The sequence below is a fragment of the Mustela nivalis genome (genome assembly GCF_964662115.1).
Source record: "Mustela nivalis genome assembly, chromosome: 12".
In the NCBI taxonomy this organism is placed as follows: Eukaryota; Metazoa; Chordata; class Mammalia; order Carnivora; family Mustelidae; genus Mustela; species Mustela nivalis.
This window is the reverse complement of record NC_139031.1, coordinates 5,223,650-5,245,501: the sequence shown is the minus strand read 5'-3', so window position 1 is coordinate 5,245,501 and position 21,852 is coordinate 5,223,650. Positions and strand designations below refer to the sequence as shown.

The window sequence follows — 21,852 nt, the reverse complement described above, 5'->3', positions numbered from 1 at the left end:
CAGGAAGTGTTGTTTGTCACTAAACACGATCAAATTTCCCCTCCCCACAGAGTAGCCAGTGTCTACAAGGACTATGTTCAGCCTGAGGGAAAAATGATTTCCAATCATTCATTTTTAAGGCACATGAGTGTGAAAAATGAGTCTAACCAAACTCTTTGGACATGTCAGTTGGCACTTTTTCAAGGTGTATCTAAAGGTAAATTTTAAAGGTAAAGGGAAATTTAAAGGTAAAAAACCTTTTTAAAGGTACCTTTACCATATATATATATATATATATATATAATATATAATATATATAAAAACATATATATAAATATATGTTATATTATTATAATACATAATATATATATAAAATATATACATTTTAAAGGCACCTTGCCTATCAATATAGTCTACACATCTGAGAGGAAACATGTACGCATGTGCACACACACACACACACACACACACACATATGGGAGTGGCAAAGAATATAGGCAACAGCATTTCTACTTTTTTTCAAACATGAAAAATTTTAAGGACGAATGGTAATGGCTTATGAAACACGGGTAGTTAAGAACACTTTCCCTCCAGGGAGTGGCTTGCGTGTTGAGATTAGGACCAAACAGGGGACAAGGATATGGTCCTAAATCCCATGAGGCTCCTCAGTCCTGGTCTCCGTCAGTGCTATTCTGAGCGACCGAGGGGCTGCAGCAATGCCTTTTAACAGCCTCTGAGGTATACTGGTGGTTTCCAAGGCGTGGTCAGGGGACCCCTTGGGGGCGGGGTTGTCCCTGCAACCTTTCCAGGGAGTCTACAAGGTCAAAACCTCTCACGATAACACGAAGGCAATTATCTGCTGGTTCCCCCCACACTGCCTGGGCCCCATTGATGTCTGTGCCCTGGAAAACTCCAGAACCTCATCCCACACTGAGCCTCTGGCAAATGGCATTCACCTTCCACTGTGGGGAAAATAAGCCAGTTTCACTTCAGAGCATCCTTGAGGGCGCAGTAAAATTTATTTATTTTAGGGGGACCAGGGTGGCTCAGTCAGTTAAGCGTCCCACTCTTGGTTCTGGCTCAGGTCATGATCTCAGCGTGCTGAGATCGAGTGGGCCCTGTGCTGGGCACGGAGCCTGCTTCAGATTCTCTCTCTCCCTCTCTCTGTGCCTCTCCCCACCCTACCTCTCTCCACGTCTTCAACCAAAGTTCTTACTCATTTTATGGAATCTCAACCCTTCAACACGTGTCCTTTTAATATCCTGTGTGAAGAAACAAGCAGGCATATCTACAGTACTCCTGTTACAAGCTGCAAAATGATGGTTTTCTTGAGGAAAAGTATGTGTGGGGCTGAGCTGCCTTTTAAATGAGACATTGAAAAATGGATAAACTGTGGTTTCTCAGACTGGGGTGTTTGGCAGACATTTTTTCCAAAATGAACAAAGGGAGCCTGTCACTTCGAGGCAAACAACTGACCATATTTGTTGCCAACAATGCAATGTTTTCAAGCAAAAGCCAGAATTTTGGAAAAGCCGTGTCTGTCATAATGAGCTTGACAGCTTCCCAATCCTTAAAGACTTCTCAGAAGGAGATTGGTGGTGTTATTAATAAAGGTGATTTTGTTTTTTGAATACTGTGCAACGAAATGTGTCGACATTTGGAAGATCTGCATGAGTCAGCGACCCAGTATTTTCCAAAGGACCAGTTGAGGATATTACAGAATCATGCATGAAGTAAACATCCACTCTCAGTGCAGGAGAGGTTGGTGGATCTTAATGTAATAGAAGAGATTCTGTTATGGAGGCTGGGAAGCTTCATTAACAAGGCTCCAGATTCCACACTGCAACTAACCTTTTAAGAAACTACTACTTGTCCAGAAGACAATCCACAGTTTTCTGAAGAGGCTATTATTAAAATACACATCTCTTGGTATGCCCGGGTGGCTCAGTCGGCTGGGCGTCTGCCTTCGGCTCAGGTCATGATCTTGGAGGCCCTGGATCGAGCCCTGCATTGGGCTCCCAGCTCAGCAGGGAGTCTGCTTCTCCCTCTGCCCCTCCCCCTGCTTATATGTGCTCTCTCTCAAATAAGTAAATAAAAATTATTTAAAAAATAAAATAAAATACTCCTCTCTTTTCCAACCATGTAGCTGTTTGAGGCTGAAATTTTGTCACATACTTCATCCCAAACAATATCTATATACAGCAACAGAATGAGTGCAGAAGCCTACAGGAGAGCCCCACTCTGCTTTCTCCCAGGCCTCAAAAAGATTTGCAATCACGTAAAGCAATGCCAGCCTTCCAGTTTTTTTGTTTTTGTTTTTTGTTTTGGATGAAATATATCCTCGGTAATATGTCACGAGTTTAATATTGATATTTTAGATCAACTAATACATATTTTCAAATTTCTCAGTTTTAATTTTTTTTAAAAGATTTTATCTATTTATCTGAGAGAGAGTGTGCACGAGTTGGGGAAGGGGCAGAGGCAGAGGGACAAGCAGACTCCAGGGTGAGCAGGAAGCCCCATGTGGGACTCGATTCCAGGACCTCAGGATCCTGACCTGAGCCGAAGGCAGACCCTGAGCCACCCAGCGTCCTCAGTTTTAATTTTTAATATGGTAAAAGTTAATCGATGAGACCCACACAAATAAAATCCCCGTGGGTCCTCACTACTCATCCGTGGGAAAGGGTCTTGACAGCCACATGTTCGAGAACAGCAGACTGACCCCGGGCAGCCCAGCCTAGGGCTCAGACATAACCCCTGCCCATAATACCCGTTTCATCGTCTTCTCGGGAGTTAGAGGCCTTCGCTTGTTAGGCAGCATTTCCTTCTGTTTTTACTGAGACGCTGACTCTGATTATTGACCCGTCACCACCGGAGCGCCCAGCACGGCCACTGTGCAAAGTCGCGGCCCCGTCTACGAACCCCCGAGCCCCATCCTTTCCATCCCACTCACATCACGCGTGATTATTTTTCAAACGACTATGAAGTTGGCTTGTTGAAAAAATAGAAGACATTAGCTTTCGGCCTAAATGCTTTTCACTGTCCGTAGTTTACAGGGCGAGGCGTGCTCAGCGGCTGTGGTGTGGACCCTGCTCGCGCGTCATCAGCTCTGCCTCCTGTGCCGCAGGTCAAGGTGACCACTCAGTGCCGCGCCCCCCCGCCCCCCCCTGCTGCACCCGCCCCAACCGTCCACACGCAGCCATCCGCCTGTCATGTTGTGTCAACATTCAGGGTTTCCCACTGTCACGACTGCAAACACTGTGCCCCTCGGAGCCAAGCTGCGTCCTGTGCTATGTCCACCTTCCTTGACGTGTGATTTACTGCTTTCTGGGGGTTAAATTTTCAAAGTGTCTATCACGAAATCATTGCCAAACTCAGCCGAAGCCAGAACTCTTCCCTCAGTGTGATGTGACACAGAAGGTGATCTGCAGGTTTTGTCCTTTGCTTGGAGACACTGTCCCAGGCTTTCGAGGCTGGACAGGCCATCTGGACCCGCCACGTGGTGGTCCCACGGCCTCTCCCTCCCGCATCCGTCTGGGCGTCTTTCCCGATGCCTGGGTCTTAACTTCCACCCTTATGGCGAGGGACCAGATGCTCCAGGAACGTCCCCAGGAAAGGAACAGGGAGGGGCGTGCCGTATTTGAGAACTCGCAGGTCTGAGAAGGGCTCTCAATTTCACATCCTGCCGACGTCCCAACTTCGAAATCATCTGCCCTCCATTTCGAAAGCTCTGCTCCGTGCGCGGCCTTTTAGCCTCCGCTGTTCTGAAGGCTGCTCCGTTCTGATTCCCAGTCTCTCCCTCCTTCTCAGTAAACGGTTTCTGCCTCCTTGAACTCTCTTCCTTATCCCTGATGCTTTGAAGTGTCATGATGCTGTGTCTTGGTGTAGGTCTTTTTTCTCTTCCTTGCCCCTCACCCTGCTCTCTTTGTCCTGTGCTGCCCATCGTTCTGTTTTGCGTCTGGAAACTCCTGCCCCTCACCTGCTCTCCTCTAAGTCTTCTTCTGTCTTCCTTGTTCTGCTCTGGACTCAGTAGCATCTAGAGGCTGAGCCCCCTGGACTGATGCCCACGTGCCCTTCCTTTTTTCCTTTTCTTCCTTCCCCTCCCCTCCCTCCTCTCCCCTCCTTCCTTACATCAATTTTCCTCTTTGCCTTTGGGTTTACTTTCCAGGAGACGGGCTCAATTGTATCGTCCAGTGCATTTGTGTATATATGTGTACCCGTTTGCATGGTTTTACTTTCTCAGAATCCTTGCTCTTTGAGTACCCCTTTTCAGTTTTTAGAGACCCCTCCTCCTTTTTTTGCTTTCTCGGATGTTCTTTTTTTCAGTTTGCATCTCTGTCTTTCCTAATAGAGTCTCCTCTACGCCTGGTTTTCTTTGGCTGCCTATTTAAAGGCAGGCCCTTAGAAGCTAGGTTAGGAGGTCTACACGTGCAGATGGGAGTCGAAGACAGGTGGGCTTCGCCGCGGTGACATGGAAGTGGGAAGCTGAAGGTTTCAGGGTCTGCAGATCCTTTCTCTAAAGAGAAATCCTCCTTCCCTGCATGGCTGGGTGCTCGTGAGAAAAGCTAGCTAAGAGTATTCTGGAAGCCAAGCAGGGATTCAGGGAGGCTCATTAGTCCAAGTAGGGGCTTTTACTTAATCTCTATTTTTGGAACCGATCTTCCATGAGCAAGTCTTCTTGTGAGGGCAAGCATCTGGGATTTCTGTATATTAACTTTCAAACAAACTGGCAGCCTCGTCTTCAGAGACAACCAGTGCCTTCGAGCCAGAGTCCCCACGCTCCCATTTCATTTGAAAGTGAGTTTTTCAAGAGGAGCAATAATTAAAAATAGAGGCATTCATCAAAAGAAGCCTTTAAATATAGCAATGAAGTCTTTATGGAAGCAAAAGAAAGCCAGTAAAGGACTGTCGACAGGATCACAAGAGCCGCACTGTGTGGCTATAAATATCCAAAACGTCTTGAGGTTACCTGCTTGTATATCGAAGGCCTTAGCTGGCACATTTTTATTGTCTGGCTTTTAAAACCTGTGGCTTAGTCACAGTATTCTCTGCAGTTTTAGAACTCTCCGAAAGGGCATGCAACTAGAAAATGTGCATTGTTTTCTTCGAATGGCCCTAAATAGCGTTCAGAGTTTCGTTGTTGTTGTTGTTGTTAAGCAATCAATTACAAGATTTATTTTAAAAAAGCTTTGTGATCCCCAGCAACTCGGGGCCTTCCCTCTCCTATTCCTCCTGGAACCTACAGCAGCAACCAGTCACGGAGTCCCGGGGCCTGCTGTTGGGTCGGTAGTGAGGGCTCCTTGCACATGAGGCCACCCAGGCTCGGGAGCGGCCAGGAGAGCAGGGCGGCAAGGAGGCTCAGGCAGCATGTGGCAGTTCAGATTTTCAAAGCAGAACAATTATCCAGAGCTGCAGGAAGGCCAGCCACTTGCGGTGTCTGGAGTGTGAAGGGGCAGGTTGCCGAGACTTGCCATTTTTCTCCCAAACTTCATCCTGGGTCTGATGTTTGCGAGTGAGCATACGGGAGGCAGGAAATGCAGACAGGCAGGGGAGGAGGAAGAGAAGCATCAAGAAGCTCCAGGTCTGGTCCTGTTGTTGTGAATTCACTAGTGAAAATGAAATTATTCCCAAATTTCACCTGAGGAGAGTCACTTGAATTATCAATATTACTCAAAAAATACGTGAACTGGTGGTTATGTTTTTATTTTTCTCCTTCTGGGTTGTCTCCATGGACAGTCTTCAGGAAAGAACAGCAAGACCAGTCTTATACTCATAAAGGGGCCCAAGTAAGAGAAATTAGAGTGCGGGTCTCCGGGCAGCCTCACACCACCGTTTGGGAGAGCACCAGGCCCACGAGCACACCACCAGGCATCGCTCTCCCTGGCTTCTTCTGAAAAAGGACCCATTAGTGCCTCGCTGATGCTTCCTAGGACCTATGAGCCATGAGCCGTTGTCAGAGAACTCTCCCCACAGCTGCACCTAAACACGAGTCACCTTGAACAGAATGTGTGCAAAACAGCTCTCTGGGGGAGAAGTCCACAGGCCTCACAGCAGAGCGGCCCCTCTTGGCCCAGAACTTACTCTCTGAGCGGCAGGTCAGCACGGGGACGGAGTGTGGGCTCCGGAGTGGAGTGCCTGGGCCTAATCCTGGCTCTCTCACTCAGACGTGGTACGGCTCTCTAGCACCGGGTGCCCTGCCCAGCCTTTTGCCCAGAACAAAAGGAAAACACAGGGCCCCTTGCTCAAAAATGAAGAATTTCAGGATGACAATAGATAGAGCTTTAAAGCAAGAGGGGGTCCTTGTAAGCACAGGGCAATTGCAGAGGTCACACGCCCATGGAGCTGGCTGCCTCGGTGTCCCCACCTGAACAATGGGGGTCACACAGGACCTACCTCATAGGGCTGTGAGGGATATGTGAGCTACAAAGCACTTACAGCAGCATTCAGCCAGAGCTCAAGACATTATTATCACACGCCCACAGAGCCTCGACTTTAAGTCACACCATCTTGAACGTACTCTCCAAATCTGGCGAAAACCCAGCCAGCTGGTTCTCTGTGATTATGGTGACAGACAGACAAACCCAGTTTTATAAATCTGATTAACAGCAATCTGGCGGAGGGTGCTATGCTTTTTCAACCCTGGGACTTTTATCAGGGAATAAAGTCCGATGACCAAAAACCCAGGCTTACCCGGAAGCCCGAGTAGCACCATATTGGGCCTCGCTTTTGTGGATAAGCTAAAAAAAACCCACTAAGCACATCCTTATTTATCGTGGCCATGGAGAAATACACACGTTGTCTGATGAGTCAAGAGAAACTGGAGGGGCGCCTGGGTGGCTCAGTGAATTAAGTCTCTGCCTTCGGCTCAGGTCATGGTCTCAGGATCCTGGGATCGAGCCCCGCATGGGGCTCTCTGCTCAGCAGGAGCCTGTTTCCCCTTCTCTCTCTCTGCCTGCTTCTCTGCCTACTTGTGATTTCTGTCTGTCAAATAAATAAATAAAATCTTTAAAAAAAAATTAAATTAAAAAAAAAAAAAAAAGAGAGAAACTGGAAATAACTCAAAGTTTAAAACAGATGACCCTACCAGATCTGCCTCCCGACCGTGTAAGAAGACACAGCTTGGTCCACAGGCGATGATCTTAGTCCAGCAACATACTGGGCCAAGCATGAGTCTCTGGAAAGCTAGGATCCGTGACTTAGGGTCTGAGGGAGGGGACGCCATGTCTCGCAAAACATGTGTGAATCAAGCGGGCACCCACCTTCTCTTTCATTGTCATTTCCTGCCTTAGGAAGGGGAGGGGATGGGGGTGTCCGGCTGGCTCAGTGGGTAGAGCAGGTGACTCTTGAGCTCAGGGTCATGAGTTCAAGCCCCACGCTGGGCTTGAAACCGCTTAAAAAAATTAAAAAAAAAAAAGAAAGGAAGGGGAGGTGATCTGGTGATATGGGGCCAAGTGCTCTGATGCAAGTAACATCGCGGAATTCAGAAACCACGTACGGGCAAAGGTGACCAGAGCGTATTATTCATCAGATGTTACTCCTCTTGGGTAAGAGTTCTAAGACTGATGTCAAAGTCAAAACAGGTGCCCCAAACAGGAAAAAACTGAAGAAGCCTGTTGTGTGGATGGCAAGAAGGTGGATTTGACCTCAAAGCGCACGCCCTTCTCGGTCTGTGGCGGTCCTCGGTACAAGTTCTGTGTGCCCAGAACATCCCTCTCCGAGGCTCGTGCCGGTGTGGGCTTCTCCCCTCCGGCAGGTTGCCAATGAGTGACGGCCGCTCTTCATGTGGGAGCTGCTGCTCCGTCGAAGGTAGGTCTCCAGGGACACCGTGTCTCTACTACTTATGGGTCGCCAAGTCTCGAGTGGATCACTTAATGTTTCCATGACCTGATTCTTAACCTGCACACGAGAGACGATACCAGCTCCTTTGCTGAGTTGGCAGAGCCCCGGCCGGGGACAGCAAGCCTGGCTCGTAATGGGCATGAACAAGTGGGTTGTGACTGCATCCCTAATTTCGTAATCTGCAAACCAGGCAGGAGAGAGTGACTGTAAGGTGTCGTGAGGACAGGAAGTCAAAGAACCTGCATTTGCGGTAAGAAATCAATGCGCCAAATGCTTATTATTTTAAAGAAGCAATAATAAACTATTATATTCAAAGAATGGTGGGTAAATTTGTCCGACAGACCCCAGAGCACCTCTTATTGTCCTATGCATTCTCCAAATCCACTGAAGATCGTTTTTAAGACTGAACGATAACACTTTAAAAATTTTATTTATGTATTTATTTGTGAGAGAGAGATCACAAGCAGACAGAGTGGCAGGCGGAGGAGAAGCAGGTTCCCCATTGAACAAGGAGCCCTATGATACAGAACTCGATCCCAGGACCCTGGGATCATGACCTCAGCTGAAGGCAGACACTTAACCGACTGAGCCACCCAGGCATCCCTGAAAACGACACTTTCATAAATTATTTGCCACCAAATGTGCCTTATCTCATTGAACATGAGCTGAGAACACATGCAGAAATACTACGAAATAGGATGACTCCAAACCCACGCATGAGGAACGTGTTCTAAGATGATTCTATCTAACCTAGGACCAGTATCACGAAGCATCTAGAAGAGTGTGTCATCATCATTCCATCAAGGTTATTTCTGGCGCAGATGACTAAAGGGCTGGTTTATATTACTTTACCTGCTGTGCATTCGTGTTAAGGACCAAAAGGCCCAGGATGGGAGGGCCTCCAGTCAATTCAGAATGGAACCTGATCTGGAGAAGAGAACGAGGGGCTACCGACGGTCACAGCATTTCTGGTGCCAGACTGAGCTGCGTGAAGGTCCTCCTTGACTCTCTAAGCGTTGGGGGGGATCAGCGATCAGCCACGATGCAAACCAACCTGTGGCAGGGCTGTTGGAACGGAAATAAAATTTGACCTTCCTCTACGCACTCAACTAGTCAACAAAACAGATTTGTCAATACAACTCGATCTGCTCACATTTGGTCTCGGTGCCTTACTTAAAAAGCAGTCTCTTTATATTTTTGTTTGAAATGGACCTTCTTTTATTACTTGTGTTTGTGTTATCTAAGCAACGTATCCCATGCTCTGCTTCCATTTCTGCCTCCTAGTTCTCAGAAAAAATAAAAAATGACTTTGCTTTGTGGAGGGGAGTGTGGACACCCCCTTCCAGGGAAGTCAGGCCAACGAGCTCCGTGCTGGCAACGCTCTAAGTCCTTGGAGCTACTGGCTCTGAGGGCCCTTTGTACTTGCTTTTACCTTCTTATAAACGGGCAATAGATGAGTTTCTATGTTGACTTTAGGGCTTTTCCTCTCATATCACACAGATACCGTAATATGAGGGGCCCTTGCCCAGGGGCTGCGAATCTAGTGCATAAATTAAATGCCATCTACAGTTTATGCCCAGTGGGCAACAGATGTTTTCTTTAACTTCCCATTTATCAGATTGGGTAAGTGGGTAGGCAGAGCGACAACACAGCCCCATCTACAGACATGTGTCCCGAGAGCAGGAGGGGTTACAGACTCCTTCTTGAGCCACTAACACCAGGTCTCTATTTTTGAAGAGAAATTCTTTCCTTCTTTCAGCATGCAGTGCTATACACAGCCTCCTGGGGGGCACACTAGGAGAAATCCTGAATAAATAAGTGTATTTTTTCCACTAGTGGAAAATTATTTCTGTAATCATTCTCACATTCTGGAAAAAAATAAACTATGCTGATATTACAGCCCAATTCTAATATCTTCAAACATGGGTACCGAGCACATAAATTTGTATCTGGGGACCCTCCCCCCAAACCAACTGTCAGTTGCCAGCCATGATAAAAGCGAAAAGCCAGAATCAAGTCCAGGAAGAGGGACAGATCTTAAGAATGGGGAAACGTGACAATTCACCTGCTCACCTGACTCCTCAAAGTGGCAGCTGAGTCCCCGTCCAGCAGGCAAATGGCTCTGGAACCTTCCAGGCCTGCCGGTACTCCAGTGCTATGTACTTGGTTTCTTAAAAGAATCGGACTGCTAGTGATCAAGTCTCATGAAATTGTACTATGTTTTATCCAGATAGCACTACGATCTCAGTCTGACAGCTTTGGGTCTGTTTGCTTATGTTTTTTTGAAACTTTCTTTTTTCTTTTCTTTTTTAAGATTTTATTTTATTCATTTATTTAACAGAGAGAGAGAGAGAGAGATCGAACAAGCAGGGGGAGTGGCAGGCAGAGAGAGAGGGAGAAGCAGACTCCCTGTTCAGCAGGGAGCCCGATGCAGGGCTCAATCCCTGGACTCTGGGACCATGACCTGGGCTAAAGGCAAACGTCTAACTGACTGAGCCCTCCGGGCGTACGAAGGGCCTTGGGGATGTAAAACGTGTTCTGTAGGCTACCGGTAATTATTTATCGCTCACTGGCTTAGACCATAATTTGAAGAGTATATTGTGTGACCACCAAATTTTATGGAAATAAGACCTTTAAAGACGGCATCTTCCTGACAGGAGAACTCTGTAAACTGAAGACAGGGGCCTGATGATCACATCAGCGGAGAGCTCAGGCCTAGGTCTGTTGCACGTCCATGGCTACGGCTGCATATGAGGGCACAGCAAAGGCCAAGCAAGATAGGCCCAGCACCGTTGAACTGTCTTGGGACGGCAGAATTATGTGAAGTTTTTATTCCCTTTATGCTTTTCTGTCTATAGTCAGAGGAATGTTATTATTGAAAAATTTTCAAATTGTGGTAAAGCAGCACAAAATTTGCCTTCTTGATCGTTTTTAAGTGCATGGGTCAGTCGCGTTCAGGACACGCACACGATTGTCCTGCCACCAGTCTCTAGGACTCCCTTCATCCCAGAGGGATGCTATTCTTAAAGGAGATAATCAAAGACTTCTCCAGATGTACCTAATTTTAAAAATAAAACGCAAAGACGGCCAGTGGACTGGCATAATCAGACTAACCCAAGATAATTGAATAGCCTTACCAATTTGTGGATGAACACAAGATAAGCAATGGGCTTTTAATCTGCTTTTGATATTGGCTGAGGCGTAAAGATCATGCTGGAACTTTCTCTGTCGTGCCCTAGAGGCTTGTTACTGAACCCCCTCTACTCGTGCCCATGATGAGCAGATGTCTTTGTACTCAGGACTCCACACGACTAGGGTTCTGCGCTCGGCAGCAAAGACCACACACGGCCTCCTGAAGCGGGTCGAGCACCGGAGGGCGTCTGGGTAGTCACTCATTAATAGGTTTCACAGTCACAGGCACCTGCCGCGGGGAGGCCTGTCCTAAACTTTTCCACCATTCCAGCAGCTAATTTCGACAGAGTCATTAAGCAACCCTCTTAATACCGGTGTTAGGGTCTGTGTCACCGGTTTACCAACAACACTTCTCCAGCCACAGTGAATGCTTTCCCGAGTGCTGTGGGTTAGAACACAACCCTGGTTCCAAGCTGAAGGAATTCTCATCTAAATGCAAATCAAGACAAGCCTGTCTAGAATGCAGGAGCAGATACAGTAATTCTTCCCCCTCTAATGTTCAGCGCCCCCCCCCACCATGCATTCTCATGCCGCTCTACTGGTAAGAAGCGTCCGTCGATGGAATTCGGTTTGCTTTCTTCGCTGCAACCAGCTGCGGTAGAGGTAGAGGTGTATGGAGTCTCGATTTCTTTTGATTTAATGCACGGCACATAAAAGGGACAAGGAGAATCATTTTCCAAACCTCTCCTTCTCTGCTCCAGACTTACATATCCAGGCCCCTGGATGCCTCTATCTGATGTCCCAAAAGAATCAAAGAAAGTGTGGTGCAAACAGAGTTAACTTTCATCCCAAGATCTACTTCCTCTCCCAGTTTAAGGACACTGCAGTCAACGTTTCGTGCCAGAAACCGATGTTGCCAGAGCCTCCTCCCACGGGCCATGTCCCTGGGTCTCACCCGGGCCAGCCGACTTTATCCACCGCATGGCTTTGTAACGAACCTCTTCCCCTAAGTCTTCACTCCTGTGGCCTTAATTTAGCTCTTTGTTGTGTCTCCCTGGACTATTGTTGTCCTTTCTTTACGGCTCTGCCTCCTTGGTCTTCTGGAGACTTCCTCTGGCCTCTCGCCTGTCCTTGGAGTGACCCTTCTATTAACACGCATGGCTGTGGGGCACCTGGGTGGCTCCGTTGGTGAAGCGTCCGGCTCTTGGTTTCAGCTCAGGACCCCACCTGAGGGTCAGGAGATCGAGCCCCGTGTCGGGATCCCCGCTCAGTGCAGAGGCTGCCTGAGAGTCTCTCTCTCTGTCTCCCTCCCTCTCAACCGCTCTCCCAGCTTGTGCGCTCACGCTCTCATTCTCTCTCTCTCTCTCTGTCTCAAATAAACAAATAAATAAATAAATAAAATCCTTGGGGGGAAAATAGCACGGCTGACCAACTCATTCCTCGAAACCGCTGCCCAGGTAGGCAGTGAAGACTTCACACGAGGCCCCTTTGCTCTTAACTCAAATCTGCACCCTTTCCTCACTCTAGGAGAACAACGGGCCCAACGAAGGGCCTTCACCTGAAACTCACACGAGCCCCAATCTCCTCCATCCCATCCAAAAGCCGACCGCATGACGTCACAGTGCTCGGACGGTAAGGAGGAGGCAGACTGCCTCAGTCTCAGCTCTCCAGGACTGCCTGCCAGTTTGCCAGCCTGAGGGGCAGCTGCCCTGCAGGGCCGGGGCGAGGGGTGGGGCACGCCTGATGACCCACTTCTCGTGCTCTCCGGTGGGACCGGGGCTGCGCCCTTGGTGGGGCGGGGCTCTCCCACTGGCCTCCTTGCCTTCCTGGGGACTGGGCTCACCCTGGCGCTTTGAATGGGACATCCTATGAATTAATGAGATGCAGGAAAAGGAGGCTCTGGCAAAGATTAGTCAGGAGCTGGCAAGTTTTTTTCCTGAAAAAAGGCCAGATGATAAATACTGTGCGTTTTGCGGGCCATCTGGTCTCTGTCGCAACGCCTCACCTCTGCGGCTGATGAGGTGACGATGCAGAAGCGAAAGTGGGTGGCTGTGTATTCGTAAAAGGTGAATTACAGAAAGAGATGATGGGCCAGGCTTGGCCCTGGGCCGGCCCTTGAATGAGGCATATGTGCGCTAAGACGCTGCGTCAGCGTGCCATGGGTGGGCTGAGAAGCCCGGACTTCTCCAGAGGCCGTAGGAAATCACACCAGGGACACGGGCTTTGGAGCCCCATTTCCTTGGTTCAAGACTCAATTTCAGGGTTTGCTAGCAATGGAGCTTTGAGAACCTTACACGCATGCTCTCTGTTGGTCCTCACCTAAAGCCTGCATCTTTGGAGGATGGAGGGGTGGGTAGAGAGGGTGGAAGTTTCCAAAACGTGTACCTCCCTCGATCAGGCCACACCCATCTTTGAGAGAAATGCCCTCTGGCTCCCTGCCAGCCCTGGCCCTTACTCATGGCTCCTCTTCACTCCAAACTTCTTGACAAAGCTGCCTCTGTCTACCCTTCGTCACCACGCAGTCACCTTGTGGTCCCTGAAAGGCTGGCTTCTGCCCTGAGCTTACAGACAGCCGTGATCAAGATGATTTCTTCCACAAGACATACACCTAGTCCAGGCCCACTGCACGGTCAGGCAGTGTCCTTGACAACACCGGCCCCAGGAAGGGAAAAGCTAATTGCGATGTATTCCTCCTCCAGCAGAGGCGCTATCTGTAGACGACCCTGAGAAACTCCAGTGACCCTCCCAACTCCATGGGACACCAATATTTCAACCACTGCTTTGTCCAGGGTTGCTCATTTTGGGTGGACAAGTTCAAAGTGAATCTTCAAGCGGTTCCTGTCACGACGGCACATTTCACCAATAGACTTGGCTCTATCAACCAAGATGGCGAAATAACTCACTCCGGGAAATTTACATGTTCGCCCGCCATCACAATGATGCCGAGTGCATAACCCCCATCTGTTAGCCTGTGGCCCATGAGGGAAGAGGTGGAGGGTCCCCTCCACCCCCCGCCAGCTGCTTTAGCTCTGGGGGTCCTGCCTCCATGAGACCTGCCCTTGCTGTGACTCTTGATGCAGAAATGCTCTCAAATGTCCCCAAGCACTCAGTGCCTAGCCCACTGCCTGGCACATGATGGCATCTTAGGAAACAACCATTGAATGAGTCACTTCCCTCATGGGTCGTGGGGGAGGTGACAGACATAGGGCACTTGTCCAATTAAAGAAAAATCAAGGTAAAAAGATTCAACATCCTCTCCTGGAGCTCAGCTACCCTGGGGAACAGAATCAATAAGAATGCCACAGACCCAGACCAAGTGCTCAGCCAAGTACATCTCTCTTATTCGGGCTCTGCCTTCTCTCTGCTCGTGGAGTCACGATCCTGCCAGTGTGGGGACCCAGGAAGGATGCCAATTATAATACCTTCTTTTGACAGATGGGAGGGTAGCTATTCCCTGCCTGCCTCTTCAACACACTGCCTCTTCAACACACTGGCAACACTTGTGTAAGCAACAAGTCTCGTGATAACCAATCCCCTTATGAATCAATTCTCGCTGGCGCTCCTACTCCTCGACCCTATGTGAATTTTTCCCAAACTATTTTTACAGTATCTAATCTGCTGTGAGTAATGGACTGTGGAACTGTTAGTTTGCCGTTTCTGGGCAGATGGCCTTAACACCAAGACCTTATTAGGTTGTAATTTGATATTTCAAATGGCAAACGGGAATACAAGAAACCAAATAGTGCCTATAAAATCTTACCTATTCTTTAATGTCAAGTGATTTGAAATATTTTTAGATTTTTAGAGTGCTTTCCTATCTTAAAAAATAAAAAAGGTAATTATTCCAAGTAAATAATTTGGAAATTATTCCAAATAATAGTTATTCCAAATAACTAGCCTTCTTGTAAGGCTTGTTGGTGACTTCCTTCCAAATATTCACACTAGAAAAAGCAGGGATCTTGGGGACTGATTCAGTGACAAGACAGTCAATTTTTATTTATTTTTTAAAATATTATATTTACTTATTTGACAGAGAGATCATAAGTAGGCAGAGAGGCAGAGAGAGAGGGGGAAGCAGGTTCCCCACTGAGCAGAGAGTCTGATGCGGGGCTCGATCCCAGGACCCTGAGACCATGACCTGAGCCAAAGGCAGAGCTTTAACCCACTGAACCACCCCCCAGGACAGTCAATTTTTAAAAAGAACCCCAAACTTCTGAGTTTATTATCTCCCCAAATACATGACAAAACAGGTACTAGTTATCTTTGGAGATGTAACAGACAACCCTAAAACTCAGTGGCTTAAGAGAGTAATGGTAATTTATTATCTGTGATGCACTGAACTGTGTCCTCCCGCCCCACCACCCCACCTCCAAATTCATAGGCTGAAGCCCTTGACCCACAGTGTGACTGTGTTTGGGGACACGACCTTTAAGGAAGTGACTAAGGTTATGTGAGGTCATAGGGTGGGGCCCTAATCCAATAGGACTGGTGTCCTTAGAAGAGGAGGAAGAGACCCAGGGATGTGTGTGCACAGAGGAAAGGCCACATGAGGACACAGTGGGAAGGTGGCCTCTGTAGCTAAGGAGGCCTCTGGATCCTGCCAACACCCTGATCCTGGACTTCTGGCTCCCAGAACTATAAGAAATAAGTTTCTTTCTTTTTTTTTTATAAATATGTTTTCATATTCATTTATGAGAGAGCATCCAAGCACAAGCAGGAAGTGCCGTAGAGGCAATTAGAGAAGCAGACTCCTCACTGAGCCGGGAGCCCCATGTGGGGCTGATCCCAGGACCCCAAGATCATGACCTGAGCCGAAGACAGACGCTTAATCGACTGAGCCACCCAGGGCTCTGAGAAATGAATTTCTGTTAAGACCCCTGGTCTGTGACATTTTGTTAGAGTAGCTGCAGCAGAACAATACATTATTTCTTATGGCTTCTGTGGGTCAGGAATTCATGGGCCGTTCAGGGGGTGCTCCTGGGTCTCTGGTATTGGCTGGGGCTACAGTCGCATCCGAAGACGAGGCTGGGGCTGGGATTCAGCTCGTGCTGGCTCCCTCCCACTGCTGGGGACTGGTGACAGTGTTGGCCGGGGCCTTTGTTTCTCTCGCCCTGGGCCTGATGAAACCTTTTTCATGCGTCCCCAACCAGCCCTCCTGAACTCTTTTCTTCAGTTTAGTTATATTTTAAGTACATCATAAGAAGGAATATGATACCCCTTATTTTCACCTGTCAGAATTTGGGGATTGTAAATTGAAAGAATAAAGAAGAGACTGTAAACAGGTCTGTGGTTAGAGGCTGTGATGCGCCACTCAGATCCCCTTTCAGAACTGAAGGATTCCTCCCCCCCACAACCACCCAGCTCTTGGGCCTCTGCCAAGTGATGGACTCTACTATTAGCCAGCACTGCCTTTGGCTGAGGAGAGCTGGCTTGGCCACGGTGAACGCCCTTCCAGGAGAGCTGCCATCTTAACGACTGGTTGATGCCAGGGTAGAAGGGCCTGGCTCCTTCGCCCCAACTTGGGACAAGTCTGGGGAGCCTCCCCAGTTTTAGTGCTCCCTGGGGGTTGGCCGAGGACTTGGTCGAGACAGCTCTGCCTGGTGGCTTCTCCCTCAGATGTGCCTCCCTTTCTCCCTCAGGCCTGACCCTCAGAAGGCTTCCTAATGAACACCCTGCACGTTCATTTCTGTCTGGAGTCTGCTTCTCGGGGAACACACACTGTAGCAGCCACCTTTTCAGGGAAATATTCTCGAAAGAGTTAAATAAGACTCCTCAGGCAGGGGTAAATGAACCTCTCCACTCCAGTGTGTGGCGTCCGTCTGCAGGCCCCGCTGTTGAAATCAAGTGATAAGGCGTGTGGTAGATCTCAGAACTGGCCCAGGCCCGGCACCTCGGCTGCAGGAGGCTCTCTGCAGGGGGCTTTGTCACTTCGGCTTCATCCCATTGGCCGAAGCAAGGAGAAAACCCAGTCCGGCTCCAAGGGGAGAGGAAAGAGATTCTACCTCAGGTAGGAGTCAGGGCGCTGGTTCTGAGCCTGGGCCTCAGGAAGACTTGCCCCCGTGCCTCCTGGAATGGTGCCACTGTCATAAGAGCTAGTCTGGGACAGGCCTCTGCATGGGGAGGGGAGACCACACGGAGCCGAGGTGAGACATTCCAGCTGAGGCCTCTCGGGGACGACCGGACGCCAAGTAACCTGGTAAGCGAGCAGAGACGTGTGAGCGAGCACGGCCAGGACCAGAACGGCCAGCCTGCGCGGACGGCCTGCAGGATGGCAAGCTCTTAAGTTTTGGGGAGTTTGTTATGTAGCAATGGAGGCACGGCTACAACATAGGAACCGACCAAGCCAGAGAAGGAGAGACCCCGGGCCTCAGCCGGAGCCTTGGGTTCCCTGTCACCTGCCCAGGGGCCATTGCTGGGGGCTCAACCCCACAGCCATGGGGCCACTGCTGGGGGCCCAACCCCACAGCCATGGGGCCACTGCTGGGGGCCCAACCCCACAGCCATGGGGCCACTGCTGGGGGCCCAACCCCACAGCCATGGGGCCACTGCTGGGGACCCAACCCCACAGCCATGGGGCCACTGCTGGGGACCCAACCCCACAGCCATGGGGCCACTGCTGGGGGCCCAACCCCACAGCCATCTTCTGGGATTGTCCTTGGGTGACAGGTGCCATCCCAGCGGGAGGTGAATTTCCCTCAGCCTGGGGCACCCCCAAACTAACGGCTGCTTGGTGTGAGGGGAGGAAGGCCAGCCTTCTTGCGTCCAGGCAGGGCAAACTCTGGCACAGTTTACACTCCAGAGCTCCCCCGTCACAGGCTGAGGCTACATCTCATCCCAAACCACACACTCCCCTTCCTTCTTTCCTCCCCCTGCACCCACGGGCTTATTCGGAGCACTCTGTACTCAGCCAACAGACGTGCAGCCCAGACCCCACCCCAGACCCTGCTTCTAAGGTCTCTGACCCAAGATGTAGGTCAAGAGTGAAATTCCTAGAAGAGAAGGGGGAGAAGCACGGGAATGACTGTTGTGGAGAGCGAACCGGAAAAGTACCGATCCCTCTGACACCTTCATGTCGAGTCTTGAGTGCAACAGAAGATGATTCTTCCCCTGGTCTAGGACTAACATCTCCCACCACCCAAGGACTCTTACCCATTTCCTTGGCAAGAGCAGAATGCAAGGCTTGCCTTCTCTCTTCGGTCTTTTCCTGCTTCCTTCTTACTAACCCTGTCCTGATTAGGGTTGAAACCTGTTCCCATCTATAGGAAGAAACCATCACCTCCACCTAATAGCGACAGCCCAATCCCTTTCCCTGCCAAGGCAGGGTTCTCGAGCAATCTGCCCTAGAGATCCCCACCTCTTTCCTCTCCACCGTCTAGCCCATGTTCCATGGCTTCGGCACTCGACCATAGTATTCCTGCCAAAGCTATCAGGGCCGACCTCAGTCCTTACATTGCAGGCCACCCTGCTGCACCTGACGTCACGGGTCCCTCCCTCTGAATGCGCGAGACACCGTGAAACATGTTCCTTTTGCTTCTGTGCCACTGTGTTTGCCTGGTTTTCCAGCTAATCTCAAGGCAGTCCAGAATCCTCTTCCTTCATTTGTGCCCTAAACGTCCGTGTGTTTCTGGCTCTCTTCACACTAACACATATTTTTCTGGACGATTTCATCTACGATCATGGCATAAATTACTGTTCATATCCTGATGATTTTCTATCTTAATTTGTGGCTCCAGACACACGTACCCAACTACGCTTTGGATACCTCCTCTGGAACGTTCCACAGGCACCTACCACTAGCACCTGAACACAGACGTGTGTGGGTGCCTATGTGCACCCGCACACCCCACACGGGCTCACATGCACACACGCACATACCCATATATGCACATACTGGCTCTTCTTCGACCCCATTCCCTAGCCCAGCAAATGCAACTACCATTCATCTAGTTTCCTGATAGCTTCTGAGGCGAAACTTCTGGAATCAGCCTTGACTCTTCTCGATCAATCACGGCATTCCAAATTCCTCTCAATTCAACCTCTTAAATGCTCTTTACTTGTTTACACTGGTTACTCCGTTCTACCGTCAGCTACCACCAGGCCCAGATAATTTCACACGTGTCTCGTCTGAGCTCTGGCCCTACTCACATCCAGTCTCGTTTCCATACCCAACCAGACAGAGCATCATAAAATGCAAAGCTGGTTATCGCTCTCTACCGGGAAAAAATGTCCACTTTCTCTGGGCCTGGCTCTTCGCTCAGCCAGACTGGGCTGGCTGTGTTCTCACATCCTAACGACCCAGGTTTCACCAAACTCCGTTGTGGTTATTAACCTGCCTGCCTCCCCCAGAGAGACAAACCCCCTCCCCTCTGCTCAGCTGGTCATTAGCTATTTTTTAAGCCCTCCCGTGCACCGCGCACCATTAATAGAGTAGTGACGAGGACAAGCTTGTCTCTTCCTCACACGGTTGTCACCCGCTCACCCTCTCTGAGCAGTTTCTGACACATAGCAGTGGTGAATCTTTGCTGAGTAAATAAATGAGTACTTTCGACCAAAGATGAACCAATTACCCTTATTCCCATTCCGATTTTAGAAGAAGACTCATGGGAACACATTTTATAAAAGTGAACTTTGGGCTCAATGTTCACAGAAAGCATCTTTTTGTTCCAAAGGACAGAGAAAAATTATATCTAAATATTTTCAAGCTGAAACGATTTCTAGTCTTCAAGGAATCACATTTCTCTGGTGAAGATTGTGCTGGTAGCCAAATTCATGAAATCAGCCAAGCTCTTGAGGAACTTAGCACATCGCTTACAGACGATCGGCATAGTCTAATGACAAAGAAGTGCACCTTGTATGAAGTTGAAACGACCACCAGCCTTCCAGCAAAGTGGACAGTCCAGCCCCCGATGGCTGCAGAGGCCATGACAGGGGCCCCCGGGACGCCTCGGGTGATAAAGCTGACTGGTAGGGTCAGGCCTGTCTGAGGTCGGGGAGCCCGTGGGGACACTGTCTTCCAATTTTGAAATGTATCCCTGCAGAGTGTAAGTGGGGAACCTCACCCTGATTTTTTTTTTAATATTTTATTTATTTTTTGACAGATCACAAGTATGCAGAGAGGCAGGCAGAGAGAGAGGAGGAAGCAGGCTTCCCACTGAGCAGAGAGCCCGATGCCGGGTTTGATCCCAGGACCCTGAGATCATGACCTGAGCCGAAGGCAGAGGCTTAACCCACTGAGCCACCCAGGCACCTCTCACCCTGATTTCTTGAAGTCTGAACTATATGAACATTGTAGTCCTGTCTGGATCACTTTTTAAAAAAAATTATAGTAAAAGAAATACATAATATAAAATTTACCATTTTAACCGTTTTTAAGTGTACGATTCGGTGATATTGGGTATATTCACGCCATCACCCTCAACATCTTCAGAACTTTTTCATCTTCCCCAATCAAAACCCTTCCCCCTCTGAACGATGACTCCCCAGTCAATGCTGTCTGGCCCCTGCCGCCCACCCTTCTATTTTCTGTGTCTATGAATCTGACCACCCTGGGGTCCTCGGACACATGGGATCACCCGGATTCAGCCTTGTAGGACTGGCTTATTTCGCTCCATGTACTGTCTCCAAGGGCCATCCACACTGCAGCACGTGTCAGGATGTCCTCCCTTTTTAAGCCCGAGTAAGAGCCCATGTATGGAATGACCACCCCTTGGTCCTCCCTCAGGACACTTGAAAGTGACACTTGAAAGTCGCGGAAATGTCACCAAGATGTCACAATCAGTGTCGGCCGCGTGTGTGGGATCGCAGGCCCTGACCAGGGCCCATGGCACGTCCGTCACTGAGTGTGGGACACAGCTGAGGACACATGCACTCTGGCCCCAGAACCACCTCAGAAATCCCGGAAGGACTCAGGCTTCTGAGTCGTGGGAGGTTTAAACAGCTGAGAACACCACTTCCCAGTCGTCGTTGTCAGAGGGAAAACTGACTTTGGACAGACAGCACTCTCTGGATTCTCTGTTCTTTAAACCGGGAAAGGCCAGCAGCAAACGTCGGCCGTCACGGACAACTGATGTCACCATCACTTCCCATGATCTAAACCCCGAAGAACGGTTTTCGCCGCAAGGTGGCATCTCTTCCTAAATGGCCTATCCTACCAAGTATCACTCGTCAATGAGAAGAAGCCGGTATCCTGAGACGTTCACATCTCCCTTGCCCTTGGAAGCCCCTGTGCTGGTCACCTCCCTCTTCCGTCGTCCCCGCCGCTCCCAGCCCCCGCAGGCTCCTTCTGTCCCAGAGGGCCTAGTCCATAGGCTTCTGGGTAGGTCTGGCCCGAGGCTGGAGGGAGGAAGCGGTGGAGACACCAGGACTTTTATCTGCCTCAAAGGGCATCTCTGGCCAGTGGCTGCTTCTCCTCTGTAGCCTCAGCTCCTGCCGGGCAGACGCATGGAGTTCGACTCCCCTCGGACGGACTCTGGAAACCCCGCCACCTCTCGTGGCCCCTCCAGCCCTAGGGGAGTAGTCGCTTCCTGCTTTTGACAATCTGGGTCGCCTCACTGTCCCCTTTTTAGATTCTTTTTTGTTCCATTACCTGTATAACCAAGCCTCTTTTTGAAACACCCAGGAGAGCCTTTCTAGATCTTCTCTTATTCCCACTCAAGTCGTGGCGACTTCTCTTCTCTGGAAGCCTTTCCCTTCACCTCCCCCTCAGTCCAACCCCACCACTGACGCAAGGACCAGCTCCCCGGACCGCCCGCCCCGGACCCCTGCGCTTCCCTTCCCCGACGCCTCCAGCACGGACTCCGCCCCCTCCCAACTTTGGCTTAACTCTTCCAGCTGAGTGTCACCGTGTTCCCAGGAAGACGGAAGCCCCAGAAGGCAGGAGCGACACTTGCATCTGGTCCCTCA

At 49.6% G+C, this 21,852-nt stretch overlaps 1 protein-coding gene across 6 annotated transcripts in view; it reads right to left on the bottom strand.

Moving 5' to 3' along the window:
* Positions 1 to 21,852, bottom strand: part of PRKAG2 (protein kinase AMP-activated non-catalytic subunit gamma 2) — a 245,239-nt gene that overhangs the window by 68,158 nt on the left and 155,229 nt on the right. The window lies entirely within an intron of this gene.